The sequence below is a fragment of the Sus scrofa genome, chromosome 13 (assembly GCF_000003025.6).
Source record: "Sus scrofa isolate TJ Tabasco breed Duroc chromosome 13, Sscrofa11.1, whole genome shotgun sequence".
NCBI classification, from domain to species: Eukaryota; Metazoa; Chordata; class Mammalia; order Artiodactyla; family Suidae; genus Sus; species Sus scrofa.
Genome location: NC_010455.5, coordinates 171947659 through 171961882, shown reverse-complemented (window position 1 = coordinate 171961882; position 14224 = coordinate 171947659). Strand labels below are relative to the sequence as shown.

At 32.8% G+C, this 14224-nt stretch overlaps 1 long non-coding RNA gene across 1 annotated transcript in view; it reads right to left on the bottom strand.

Annotated features, from left to right (window-relative positions):
- The window catches only part of LOC110256457, a 377287-nt gene that overhangs the window by 30786 nt on the left and 332277 nt on the right, over positions 1-14224 (bottom strand). Inside the window, exon 4 of the long non-coding RNA XR_002337969.1 lies at positions 1450-1530. This is a non-coding gene — a long non-coding RNA (uncharacterized LOC110256457). The remainder of the gene's footprint in view (positions 1-1449; positions 1531-14224) is intronic.

Genomic DNA, 14224 nt, shown 5'->3' with positions numbered 1-14224 from the left:
TTTCAAACAAGTCAAATGATAAGTTATCAAAGAAGTAGGTAAGCTTTAGGTGATCAGGAGCTGAAGGGAATCGATTTGTAAAATATAGTTAATGATGGATGGCTTTGAGTGTTAGCAGAAAACCATATCATCACTTTACAATTAAAAATTCATTAGAACTTTTGAGGCTAGGATAACATTTAGTAAATAGAAGCAGCATGTGAGAAATTTGAATGAGTAGGAGTGCTTAATAGAATAATCAGTGCTCAAACTAGAATACCTCAAAATATCAATTTATAAATATTCATACTCCAAAGTCTTACCACTAAAAACTATGTTTTTTGTTCCAAATATTATTAGCATTAAACCACTTAATTATGTGTCATAGTATTTAGTTAAAGCTAAATTGTTTTAAAACAGAAGAGAATATTCAAGTTCAAATGCTATATGCAGGTTGAATATTCAAGTTCAAATTCAAGTTCTACTCTCTTTTAGGGAAAATTTTTCAGTGTCCACTGAATAGGGTGATCCCTCAACTCTCAAAGAACTTTTGTTTAAATTATGATATTACTCACATACAGGTAGGCACTGTCCCATTCAAAGGCAGGGTAAACTTTCAGAAAAAAAAAAGATTATTATTTTGCAAATCTTAGGAAACTGAACAATAGTCTTTTTACATAAAAAAGAATTTTAAAATGGTGATTAGATTGAATGCATGAACAAAGAGAGTGAAAAGAATGACATACTCAAAGCAAACATTTTATCTCTCTGTACTAATACTGTGAGATGAAGAACCCAAAGCATGCATGTCAAATAAGAGATCTCACTCAAGATTTCCTAGTTTGCACAGAATGTTTAAAAATATTTTAATTTGTTGCTTATATTGAAATCTCAAGAAATTTAATATAGAAGATAAATTCATACTCTCAGAAAATAAGATTTGGTAATACTCTCCCCACATTTCATAGGACAATGACATGACATGTGTTACCTGAGTCTAGGTTATATCTTAGAACAAATGTTCAGCTATTTACCCATTAGCTCATTTCTCTAATTTACTCTCCTGAACCCTTATCTTTGTTATGGGATTTGTTTACAGAAGAACAAAAATGCAGTTATTCAAAAAATTAACAATGAAATACTGTATAATACCTGTTCTTATTAAAAAAGAAAAGAGGTTTGCTTTATATACATTATATTCTTTAAATATTCAAGAACTTATGTTTAACATACTTGCCAAAGACTGCCATGAGCCAGATAAGAATCAAGTGAGTCTGTCAATTACTTAATGTTTTAGTAAAAGCATAGCACTTTTATAACTTTTTCAGTATTATTTTACTGAAGAAACAGTGAACATAATCTTTGCAGTTCTTACCTTTGTCTCAGAAAACGTGTGTGAGTTAACCAAAGAAATCTTAATAAGCCATAAGGTCTTCTGATTTCAATAATTTTTATCAAAAAAGTACTTACCTATTACACATTCATGAAAAACAGCCCTCAAGTGTATGCTTTTCCATGAAGGTTTTTTTTTCCAATCTTTTGAAGAGTTACCTGTAATTTTATTACAAGTTTTACATTCAGATTTTTCAAGTTTATATGAATTTTATATCTTTCTGAAATGGCATTATTTGTCTAAAGGTTCTCTGAAATTTTCCTTTTTATTTCTTTTATTTACACCTTGCATTATATATCATTACTATCTCCCAGAAAACAAAACAAAACATGTGCTTCCATTGTGTACTGGAGTTTGGCACTTGCCATCTAACTCTACGTAGACTGAATCATAAGCCACTGTAGGTGCTGACCCTCAACACACCCTGAGCAGAGCTCAGTGTGGAGACCAGGAGTGAGGCACTCTGCGCTCTGGAAAAACAGGCAGAAAAGCTCTCAGACAGTTAGACATTTTCAGGAGAATATTTTATGAGCTCAATTCTTACATCTTCTCCTATCTAGAAAATCAGTAAAATCTTTCATGGTGACAACTGCTCCTCATGACCAATAATAACCTTCAGGAAACCAGCAACTAACTTCTGTTAAATGTGTGCTTGGTTGCATGTACCTCCCCCTTTGCCAAAATTACCTATGCACTGGCAATTCCCCTGCCTCTTTGGCATGGTATTTCAGAGCCATCTGAAATGCTGCCTCTCAGGCTATAGTTCTCATTTTTTCCCAAATAAAACTTAACTCTCAGCTTCTCAGTTGTGCATATTTAAGTCAACATTATTCACTAAAATAATCAGCTTAATAATTACACAAATTTCAATAATTTCCAAGCATCAGTAGTACAGTAACATGACTTTAGCACTTTAGCAGTTTTGCTGAAAATGTCAAAGTGACAGTCCCCACCAGCCACTATACTAAACATGTGCCTGTGAAGCACTTTTCTGAAAGGTATGTGAACCTACAGCCCTTATTAGGTCCAGGAGCTACGTTAATTTATATAGTGCAGAAAAAAAAAAAAAAAAAAAAAAAAAAAAAACAGAAAAACAAAGATATCCTTGTCATAGTTCAGTTTTCCTCTAGAAGGAAGAGCTTGATAGATTAAACAAAACAAAAACAACCAAGAAAGCAAAAACATCTAGGGAAAGAGTGATTAAAAGCATTTTTAACAAATACATTCACTACTAAATCCCTCCCCCCAAAATTACTCATCCTGAAAAACAAAACTCAGATTTAAAATAATAGCACACAAATGATAATGATTCACTAACTGGTAATTATTTTTACACTGCTTGCTTTTGTGATGAAGTATTTTGTTGTTATTAATAAGATCTAAACAGGCAAATTAAATATTTGAACAGTTTCTTCCAGACGTCATACAAATTCTGTATTTCATCTGTTAATTTGCTCTTTCTATTTGAAGCATTAGGGACTTGAGAACCAAAACACCACCTGTGGTTCTATTTTATTCTTGACACATTCCTCACTTGCATCAAAGGAAGGCTCTTAAGGTGAATGTCCTCATTGTCATTCCAGAAAAATAATATGGTATTATCTCTTAGTGATGTGGCTCACATCTATAATCATGCTAAACCCAACTTATTCCTTTATTTTTTTTCAAAGTCTTAAATGCTTAGCAGGGAGATAGAGTAGGAAACATATCTGATTGCATACTTTCTGTTTTGCTTAAGAAATGCAATTTAATTAACCATAGGCATTCTTCATTTATGCTTTACATTATATCCAGCTATCTTACTGAATATTTCCATAATCTGAATATTTTCATAATCTCTTAGATAATTATTAATGGGCATTTTCTTCAAAATAAAATAAGTTTATCTTTAAGTTGAGTACTTATAAAATACCTAGGGATTTTTAAAATGCCCCTTACAACAACAAAGAAAGAAAATCTTTATTCAGAAAGCATTAATATTAATAAATTAAATATCTTAATTATCTATGAGTATTACATGTAAAAATTAATAACAACCATAAACTCCATGTTATATTTAGATTTTCCAATAGGTTTTTAAACTCTCTGAATTAAGGATGGCTTGAAGGAAAACTGCCTTGAAAGAAAATAAAAATCTGAGTGAATTTTTGGTAATTTTATGTAGATTATGACAATATTTTTCACATTAACGTGAAGGTAATGGTAAGGCCAGCACCTATTTTTCACTCCATATGCAGGAAAATATAACTGATGTTTAAAAAAATTATTCAAAATATTCTGGGTCAGTGGCTTCTCAAAAATAGTATACTTTATTGTAGAAAAAATATATATGCAATCTAAAATATTTACTACCATAGCACCCTAAATTTTTGTTACTCTCACTTTATAACATTTTAATTTTTTTCAGAAAATCTAGAATTTAAAATTTCTTGATTACTGTGGCTTTGTAATGTTGCCTGAGGTCAATCCTGCATGATCTTAGAAAATGTATTGGAATTAAATAAAATTGCTCATTATTTAGTTGAAATCTAAATATTAAGAAATATTTCATTGGAAATGGAGCATAGAATAGCAATTGCTACAGCACTCATGCTACAGAACAGTGCTTGAATGGTTAGGATCACTCCAACTTTTGCTAGGTAATTTTGCTGTTTTATCATTTAAAATGTATATGTTTACAGTGAATATATATATTTGCATAAATAATGTCCAGCAAAATACATAAATATCAGAACTAAAAACATTTACATGTACTTTCTAAGATTGTTTTTAAATGCATTCCAATATACAAAATAATAAAAATTGAGCTTCTATAATTTACAATTTAGTTATTATATCACATTTATCTTAATACATCGAAGCTGTAATTGCAAATAATTGAACTTCCAATAAAAAGTAAAAGAAATTGCGAACCAAAATAAAATTAGCATTGATTGCAGTTTGAATAAAGTGAGCAGATTTGGTAGTTCTGACTTATGAGGTATGAACTAGTCCTAAACCCATTAACACAAAGATTTAATTAAAGTTTTGTGATTTTTAACAACAAATACAAGAAGTGATAACAACCATAAAAATATCCTTCTATTTTAGTAATGAAAATCAATATGAAAATTGCAAGAGTATCACTCTTAATTTAATGCTAGACAACTAAAAGAAAATTAAACATAAAATTATACTTTGATAGCCCCTAATAATATGAAATAAACTACATGATTTCTATATTGATATTTGTTTACCTTTCATACCTGGAATTAACATTTGGAGCAACAGTACATAATTTCTTAGAACTCTGTAAAATGGAGATACCATCTGTTTACTTATTTCAATAATTAACTCTGCATCTATAAATAACATTGGCCCAGCTGATACAAAGAAAAATTACATTATGTCCACAGTTAGCTAATACTTTTAGCAAAAGAGTTTATTCAACTGAATGAAGATAATTTACACAAATCTCTTTGTCACATTACATAAGTACAACAAGTTTTTTTTGCAATTGTGTTGATTGGTCCTCCATTAAAAATCATTCCATTAAGATTATTAGGCAAACAAAAATACCAGCTGCTTTCTTTCTTTAAGTCAATTCTATTTTGTGACAAGTGTTTTCAAGACAAAACTAGTTCAGATTAATTAATTTTATAGGTGAGAAATGTATTCAGCCTGTTACTGTATTTCTTATCATCTAATTTTAATGAATTAATCACTCATTTAAACTTCACTGCTTTCAACCAGAATAAAACCACTGAAGCTGTCACGAGAGTAATTCTGACTGAATTTACAAGTGGCCAGTACAAGTCTTCTTAGCAATACCTATTTTGAACTATCCAAATTAATGAAACTAAAACAAAGCCAATAAAAGAAATTACCCATGTAGTATCCAACCTAATTAAGACGAATCAGCTATGACACTAGGTTAGAATTCCACTCGTGTTCTTATTTTACTTGAATTTAACATCTTGAGTAAAGAAGGATGACATTTATATATTTTAATTTTTAGGGTCAAATTCATGTGATGAAGGGAGAGGCAACATAGTAGTCAAAGTATCCAAAATACAATCCTTGTTTCTGTTAAGAAACATATAATTCATAATTAAAGAATCAATTTAAGACTGGAAAATTTATAAAAGGAAAAGGAAATTTATAAAAGGAAAATATAAAGAAGAAAAAAATAAGTAATCTCTACTGAAAATATTCTATACTGAAAGTAACCACACAATGTTCCTAAGAGGGGAAATAGTGTAATTGAGAGATGATATTTTACATGATTTCACTATCTAGGGTCAAGTAAGATGTTATGAAAAGTCAGCTGAAGATGAATCACCATATTTGGGTGGCCTAATTATCACCCAAATTGGAGAAACAACTTTATTGATTCCATGAAAAATAGTTACAGGCTTACATTTTAAATTATCAACTTTATTGACTGTAAGAATGACAATGGAAACATCACTGGTGTTTTTCTGGTGTTAAAAGGAGAATAACTGGCGACAATGTATTTTCCCATAGTAGTTAGCAGGATCTCTAAGCAAATAAACTAGGTTGCTTCATTTCTTGTTAAAAAAGTTACATTGTATTGCAACAGCACTATTGGTTCACAAACTGGCCACCATACCCATGCAGAACCAGTAAAGACTGAAGAGGCAGATCACTCTAGATTTGTACGGGGTAGTTTTAATAAGCAAGGGAACTTACTTTTAATGCTTGCCTTGCTTGCCTTGGGTGGCCACAAGGCAAGCAGATCTCTGTACCCACCTGCCAGAATTTTTAAAGTTTACCTAGAGGCCTTAACTGGATTCAGTCACGTATGCCATCCAGATGGTCTCGAGATAACAACACATTGCTTCCTCAAGACTGTGTCTTTAAAAATGGCCCCCACTGTGGAATGGGTGGGCCAAACATATATTCTAGGGACAGAGAAGGGGGTGAGGAGCCTTTGATTCCCTGAGCTAAGTTTGCAGGTCAATCAGTGTGCTCTGCATTCAATGACCTCCTCCAGCATGGTCAGAGAATCGAGATTCTATAACAACCTCTCAAAAAAAAAAAAAAAAAAAAAAAAAAAAAAAAGTACTTCTGGCTACAGGCTCTCAAACTGTATCTAAATCTGCTCTCCCCCATTCTCCCTACACTTTGTCCTAGTTTACTTTTGTTTCATGAACACACATTTTCCTAAGTAAGGAAAGTTACATATGGTGTGCCTTCTTTCTGAGAGGACTCTTTCTTCTTTCTCCACAAGGCTTGATCTTTTCATTTCTTCAGTTATCACTCTCAATTTATACATCACATGCCTCTAAGAGATTCTCATTGCTTGATCCACATAAAAGAGTACAGCTTTTTCCCATTTTTTTCTCTTACATACTATTGTCATTCCTTTTTCAAGGACTCAGAACAAATAAGGAAGGTTAATTTTCAATTTTTTTATTATCTATGCTTCACTAAGTTGCTTTATGAGTGCAGGACCATACCTTAGTGTGGTATGTGTGTATGTGTGTGCTGTATTCTAGATAGTAACACATTATCTTCAGTCCCTAGCTGCTCAATAAATATTTACAGAATGAATGATTGAATGTATGCCTTAATTTATTAAAAATTTGTGAAGCATCAACCCCTAGGTACTTTTCTAGTAATTAATCCTAAAAGCAGATAATCTAATGGACACACATTTCACCAGTATACATCTAGCCCTCGGCATCTTATTTTCCTTCAGAGATTTTATTTAAATAAGGTATTGAGGCATCTACTATCTGTCTACCTATCTATCTATTACGGCATTTTGCAATCAACTAAATATGGTATATCAAGCTAAAAAATTGGGTTAAAGAAAAATAGTATAAAATATAAATGGGAGTTTCTGTCATGGCTCGGCAGAAACAAATCTGACTAGCATCCATGAGGATGCAGGTTCAATTCCTGGCCTTGCTCAGTAGGCTAAGGATCTGGAATTGCCATGACCTGTGGCGTAGGTCACAGATAGGGCTCGGATCCTGCGTTGCTGAGACTGTGGTGTAGGCCAGCAGCTACAGTTCCAATTTGACCTGTAGCCTGGGAACCTCCATATGCGGCAGGTGCAGCCCCAAAAAGCAAAGCATTAGTTATATATGTATGTATAACTAATAGCATAATATACAATATAAATTATGAAGATAGGAAGATATGTAAAAATAATTAAAAGAAAACACAAGTTATAGTATACATCCTTAAAACAGCTTATGAACTTGCTATTAATACACTCTGCAAATTTAAGCCTCTGCTCCTAGGAGAAATTAGGTAGCTCCATGCATAATAGAAAGCATGATAATGATTAACAAGCAGGAATTATTTTCTTCATCTGGAAATCTCAGTATTCAGGTTGACATTTTTGCTCTTGTGTTTATGGTTTTTTTTTTTAATTTGTTTACTATATTTTGACTCAGGAAATCAAGGATAATTTATTTACAATGAAAGACAAGAAGACATATTGAAGTAAGTATTCTATTTGTCAAGACATTAGAGACATGTCTAATAAAGGCATTATAGTAGGAAGATTTTCAGTTATATTATTAGTAGTGCAACTTAAGCAGCTTAGTTAAATAACCCAAGTACAAAATCACTGTAGGCCTGGCAAGTCACACATCTCTGAACTGTAAAGCATATGTCAGTCTCATGGTGAGGAAGCAGAGACATAAACCATGTGGCTTTCCGCTCTAACAGACTGAAGGAACAATGGCCAAGAAAAGGTTCTGTCTTAGTGGTAGGACAGCATCTTGGAAAAAGACTTTTAAACATTAACTTAAATTAGAAATGGTGACAATTTTACATAACATTGAGTGACAATAATACTATAACGATAATATTAAAAACGGTACACTAAAAGTGGAGCACTTATAATTTGATAAAACAAAACCAGTCACATTTACCATGTTTGTCTGAGGGAAATTTATCATAGATAAGATTATCATGGAAAGCTTTTGAAGAAGTGATATCTGCATTAGTTTCCTATTACTATTCTAACATTACCACAAATTCAATGGCTTAAAAACAAATTTATGTTATAGTTCTAGAGATCAGAAGTCTAAAAATAGTTCTGCAAAGCTGTATTCCTTCTGGAAGATCTCAGGGAGAATCTATTTGCTTGCCTTTTCTCACTTCTAGATGTTACTTACCTTCCTTGTTTTGTGGTCCTTCTTCCATCTTTGGAATCAGCAGTGAACCATATTTTCTCCTCCCTAAATTCTGCTTCTATTCTCTCTTCTCTTTCTGAGTATTTATAAGAATCCTTGCAATTACATTGGACACAACAGGATAAATCAGGATAATCTTTTCATTTCAAAAACCTGAAGTTAATCAAGTGTGGACAGTCCTTTTAACCATGTAATATAACATATTTGTAGATTTCAGGAAATAGGACATAGACTGTTTTGAGAGACTACTATCTACTATTCAGCCTAATATTTAAGCTGAATTCTGAAGGAAAATAAGTCAGTGGCATAAAAACTGGAACAGACCATGTCCTAGAAAGAAAATCTTTTGTCAGGTACTTGAGAGGAGGTAGTTTATTTGGGAAGTAATACTAGGAAGCATAAGTGAGAACTGTGAACTGAGAGAGTGAAGAGAAACAAGGATGTGCTAATGAAAACATTATCAATATGAGTAACTGGAGTCTTCCTGGATACTCTTTTAGAAACACATATCAGACTTGTACCAATGGCATATGGAAAGTCTAGTTGTTCCTGACACTCCAGTTTCTCTTCATTTGAAGGACATGAAATCCTCAGTAAATTGCTGTGCTCCAGGGCTAAGGAAGCTTCTCAAGTGTTCAGGAAAGTCTTTAGGCAGAACAGCAAAGAAGTCAGAAGGAGAGAGACAACAATGCTTGATATGGGAGGCTGTCAGCTCCTCATGGGTGCTCTGGGAACTCAGGAAGTTGACTACATATTTTTTTTTAAAAAAGCAATAGTGTCTGGTCCAGATGGCAACAATAAAAACATTACAGGACAAACCCAAGGCATTCAAATATCCTGCAATACAATATAGTATATAAAACAACATTGCTGAAATAATTAGAAAATGATAAAGCATAATAATTCACCACATGTTCTGGAAAAAAATATGCACTATTGCAAAAATATTTTTAAAATGGAATAGAGGAGGGATGAGTTTGGTCTAAAAGACAGGTTGACTTATAGACCTATGGAATGGCAAGAAAGAGTTTGTATAGCTCAAGAGAAGAAAGATTTGTAAAGATAGAGAAAACGATATAAGCAAAAAGAATAAAAGTGTGATGATGACATAGCATGTTTTGCAATACATGAGAAGAATACTGGATGATGAACAGTGTTTTAATTTTAAGAGAGAAAGATATGCTAAGTTGCCTGCCAATAGTAAATATTTGTTTCACTCATTCGATCACTCAAAACAGTTATTAAATCTCTAATACGTATTAGACACTATTTTAGACATTGGCTTTATGTTATTGAATGGAATGGTGAAAAGCCCTGGCCCTCAAGCTGTTTCCATATATGACCTTTATGCAAAACTTACAATTACCAAAAGATAACATATGTTGATGTATAAAGTTTATCTTTATATGTATTTATAATACAAGTAATGAATATATTTAAGTAAGACTCATGACATAATCAAACACACATGTACTTTTATTTCCTTGTATCCTTTTAAAATATATTTAGTTTTTCCCCTTTAACTAGATAAAAATTTCTCAGGTGCATGACCTATTTTGTTAGTCTTTAAATATAAGCTTACAAGATAATTTAAATTGCCAAGACAGTGTCACTTTTCTATTCAACATTTCAATCATATTCAATTTGTAAAACTTCCTCTTACCAATGGAAATGACATTTGAGCTCAGAATTGTGCCAATGTGCTATCTGAGAGCAGGCACTTCCATCTCGTCCTCTCTGTGAACAAGGACTTTGGCAGATGAAAATCACTGTCATTAGCAATCTTCTCTCCTTCTCAGGTCAACTCCTTTCCTCCTGAACTTTATCAGCTCCCTGGTAGCACTGGTATGGGAGGAAGGCTTGGAGGCTATTGGCTTCCTCCCATAAGCACTCACAAGACAGGATATACCACCTCTCCTGAAAAGAAGATTTTGGAGATGCATCTTCATGCCTACCACATTCTGCCTGTCATGGCTCAGCTCTGTTTCTCTGAATATATTTGTCTGAGGAGCTGCTCTCAAAGAACTCCAGTTGTCCTCTTTTTCAGAGGGAAAATTTGGAAAAGTAAAAATGACAGCCCAGTCTGCTGCAGTTATTCATAAGGACCATGATTTATACACAGCATCTTCCTCAAAGTTGTATTAAATCAAAACAGGAATCACATGTTCTCTATCTAGAAGCCAGATGAATTTGTTAAAATAGTTATTAGGACTTTGTTTTTAGTGATAGGTTTTTATTATATATATGGTTGGTACTGATGGTATTTGAGGAGAGATCCATCAAGTATATTTTCAGCCTTTCAAATGCAGTAAATATAAATTTGAATCTAGTACTGAATTGTACAGGAAAGTACCAATGAGTTTGCCAGAGCATCCACATGAGGTAATAAATGTAGAGCATTTGTATAAAAAATAAACTAAGTCTCACTGTGGCATATGTAATAATTGCATATTTCTGATTGTTCACTTTTGTCCTCGCATTACACAGCCACGAATTTCCCATTAAATAAAATGGCTCAACAGCTGTTATAATACCTTAAAACAAACATGCAAGTACTCCGTGTAAAGACAAACACAATTTATTGCAGATGCCAAATCTTTATTACTTTTCTGGCTAACAGCAGAAAGACTTGAAGAGTGAATCTAAATGTGCTCATACTGGCAATGGAGAGCATATAAAGAAAGTGCATTTTAGCCCTTGCCTGAGACACATCAAAGTTACCAAGAAATACTGGAAGTAATAGGTCACAAGGTTTTACTCAGATAGGCAGAGAGAGAATGTTCCAAATAGATTCTGGCCCCCAAATTATTTTATCCCTCTCAACATTTATTTCCTGACTAGGGCAAAGAGCAAATATGTTTCTGCCATTTTGCCAAAGGAGAAAGAGAGAGAGATTAGTTTTCCTCAAGGAATACTAATTTCATCTCTCTCCTTCCTCCCTTTCTCTCTCCTTACCAGAGGAAGCAGGAATTGTTGAGAAATCATGTGTTGCTATCTACCTGTACTTAGGCAAGTGGTAACACTTACTTAACACTCACTGCACAATAAACTCTTTTGGAGTCCTATTATAACTACATAAATTTTCAGCCCCCATCTCTCCCCACTAAATCCCTAGAGGTAGGTTGCCAGCAAAGGTCATTTATTTATTTTTTTGGTAAGACCAATAGATGGTTCTAAGGCACAGCCAAGGTTGGGAACTTCTACCATATCAAAACATATAGGGTGAGTTCCCATTGTGGTTCAGTGGATTAAGAATCTGACTAGTATCCATGAGGATGTGGGTTTGATCCCTGGCCTTGCTCAGTGGGTTAAAGGATCCAGTGTTGCTGTGAACTATGGTATAGTCACAGACACAGCTTGGATCTGGCATTGTTGTGGCTATGGTGTAGCCAAGCAGCTACAGCTCTGATTTGACTCTTAGTCTGGGAACTTCCAAATGCCTCAGGTGCAGCCCTGAAAAGACAAGAAAAAAAAAAGAAAAAAAAGAAAGTACACCCCCCCCACAGATACAAATATACAATTTTTAACTCCTAATTATATGATCCATCTGTCCAATGCACAGCAAATGTAAACTTTCACTTTATATAAGAACGTATTCAAAGTCATTTATTGCTAGTAGTTTTAAAAGGGTTTAAATAACTTGAAAGGGATAAGTTTTATGTGATATGATCATATATAATGAAAACTAAAAATATAATAATATTCTCTTTTGTATGACCTATTCCAGATATTCTAGGCCAAATGAACATTTTTCTACCCCATAGATCTATACTGATGTAAATTCTATTAAGATGGTGTCAAATTCAGTTCAGGCTGCTCTAACAGAATATAATAGACAGGTGGCTTAATTAACAGGAATTTATTTCTCACAGTTCTACCACCTGGGGAGTCCAAGATTAAGGGGGCAGCATATCCAGTGTTTTGATGAGGGTACTCTTCCTCGTTTGCTATCAACTGAATTCTAGTTGTGACCTCAATGGCAAAGAACAAGAAAGAGGGAAAGCAAGCTCTCTAGTCTCCTCTTAAGTGGGCACTCATCTTATTCATGAGACTCCCACCCTCATGACCAAATTATTTCCAAAGACTCCATTTCCTAATACTGTCATACCGTGGCCTGAAACTTTTAACATCTGAATTTTGAGGGAGACATAATATTCAGTCCATAACAGCAAGCTAAGGGAGTTCTAAATTCTGAGAAGAGAAAGGACAGAGCTTTTCTGTAAAAATACATAAAATAAAAACAGGAGAATTATACATCCATTCTTAAAATGTAACACTGATTCTTCAATTAAGCAAATTTTAATCAAAATACCTACTTGAAAACGTATATGTTTAAACTGTTATATTTTGACATTTTATTATATTACTACCACAATGATTATTTTACATGGATAAAAATTATTTTATATTATAGATTATTACATAAACATTTCAAACTAATGTCTAATATTGGTATATTCAATAAATAAAAATGTAAAGATTGGCATCAAGATATTTTTAAATATAATATTCTTAAAATAACTAATCAAAGTCTATGTTCAAAACAAACTAAGCCCAATAGGGTGCGACTTTCATTTATTTTAATGAGGTTTAATTATTGTCCAAAAAGTAATTCTCAGGTTAGACAAATAATGCTTAATGTATACCAGGAATAATATATTCCTGTTTGTGACAAGTTTTTTATTACCTTCAATTTTTATAATTATGCCAATAAATATTCATAATACCTTCTAATATTAGAATTTTAAATAATTGTTATTTGTGGTAATCTAAATCTTACTTATCACATTATGTTCAATTAGATGATTATTTCTAAATATTTGGAGGAAAAATTTTATTTTATCTTCTATTTAGATACCACTTTTTTTCTAAAAACAACAATCATTTTTATTGTACTTACTATGACATCGTGATTATTATGTATGTATGATTTATTTTCAGCAGATGTATAATTATTTCTAAAACAAGCAGATATATGTGGTTTTATAAAATGAACTTTTTAAATTTTAAGTTGTAAGGTTTTTAAATTTTAAGTTGTGGATTTTAAGTTCTAAGTCATAGAACTTGAACCCTTTAAACTTCCAGTCTTCATCTTTGACATTAAATAAAATTTAGCAGTTCTGACAAAAAGCGTCTTAAAACAGAACTAATTTACTGGAGTAAAGCAGTCCAACAGATAATATGCTTGCCTTCTAAATTTTCTTCTTGACCCTTGGTGCCAGAAAGGTAGTTTCTTATGATGGCAAGGAAAACACAGTCCCTTTAATGCTCAAAAAAGTAATTAAATTCTTTCAAATTATGTTTTCATCTTGACTATAACCACATGACTGTTAGATCTCCAGAATTATTCATTTTAGTGTTTGGGGTTATAATCATTGTACAACCACACAATACTTCTAACCAGTCTTGTTATTAAGATAACATAAATTTGTTCCTCTACTTCTGATCTTCCAACAAGGTGAAAGGCCTCAATTGATGGAACTCTTGGAAATACCAAGGGCAGAGTTGTAATCTATCTGTAGATGGTAGAGCCTCTTTGTAATTCCACAGATGAATGGATTAAGAAGATGTAGCATTAAGAAAGACATGGCTGCTGGAGTTCCAGCCATGACACAGTGGGTTGAGAATACAACTGCAGTGGCTCTGGTCACTGTGGAGGTGCAGGTTTGATCCCTGGCCTGGCACAGTGGGTTAG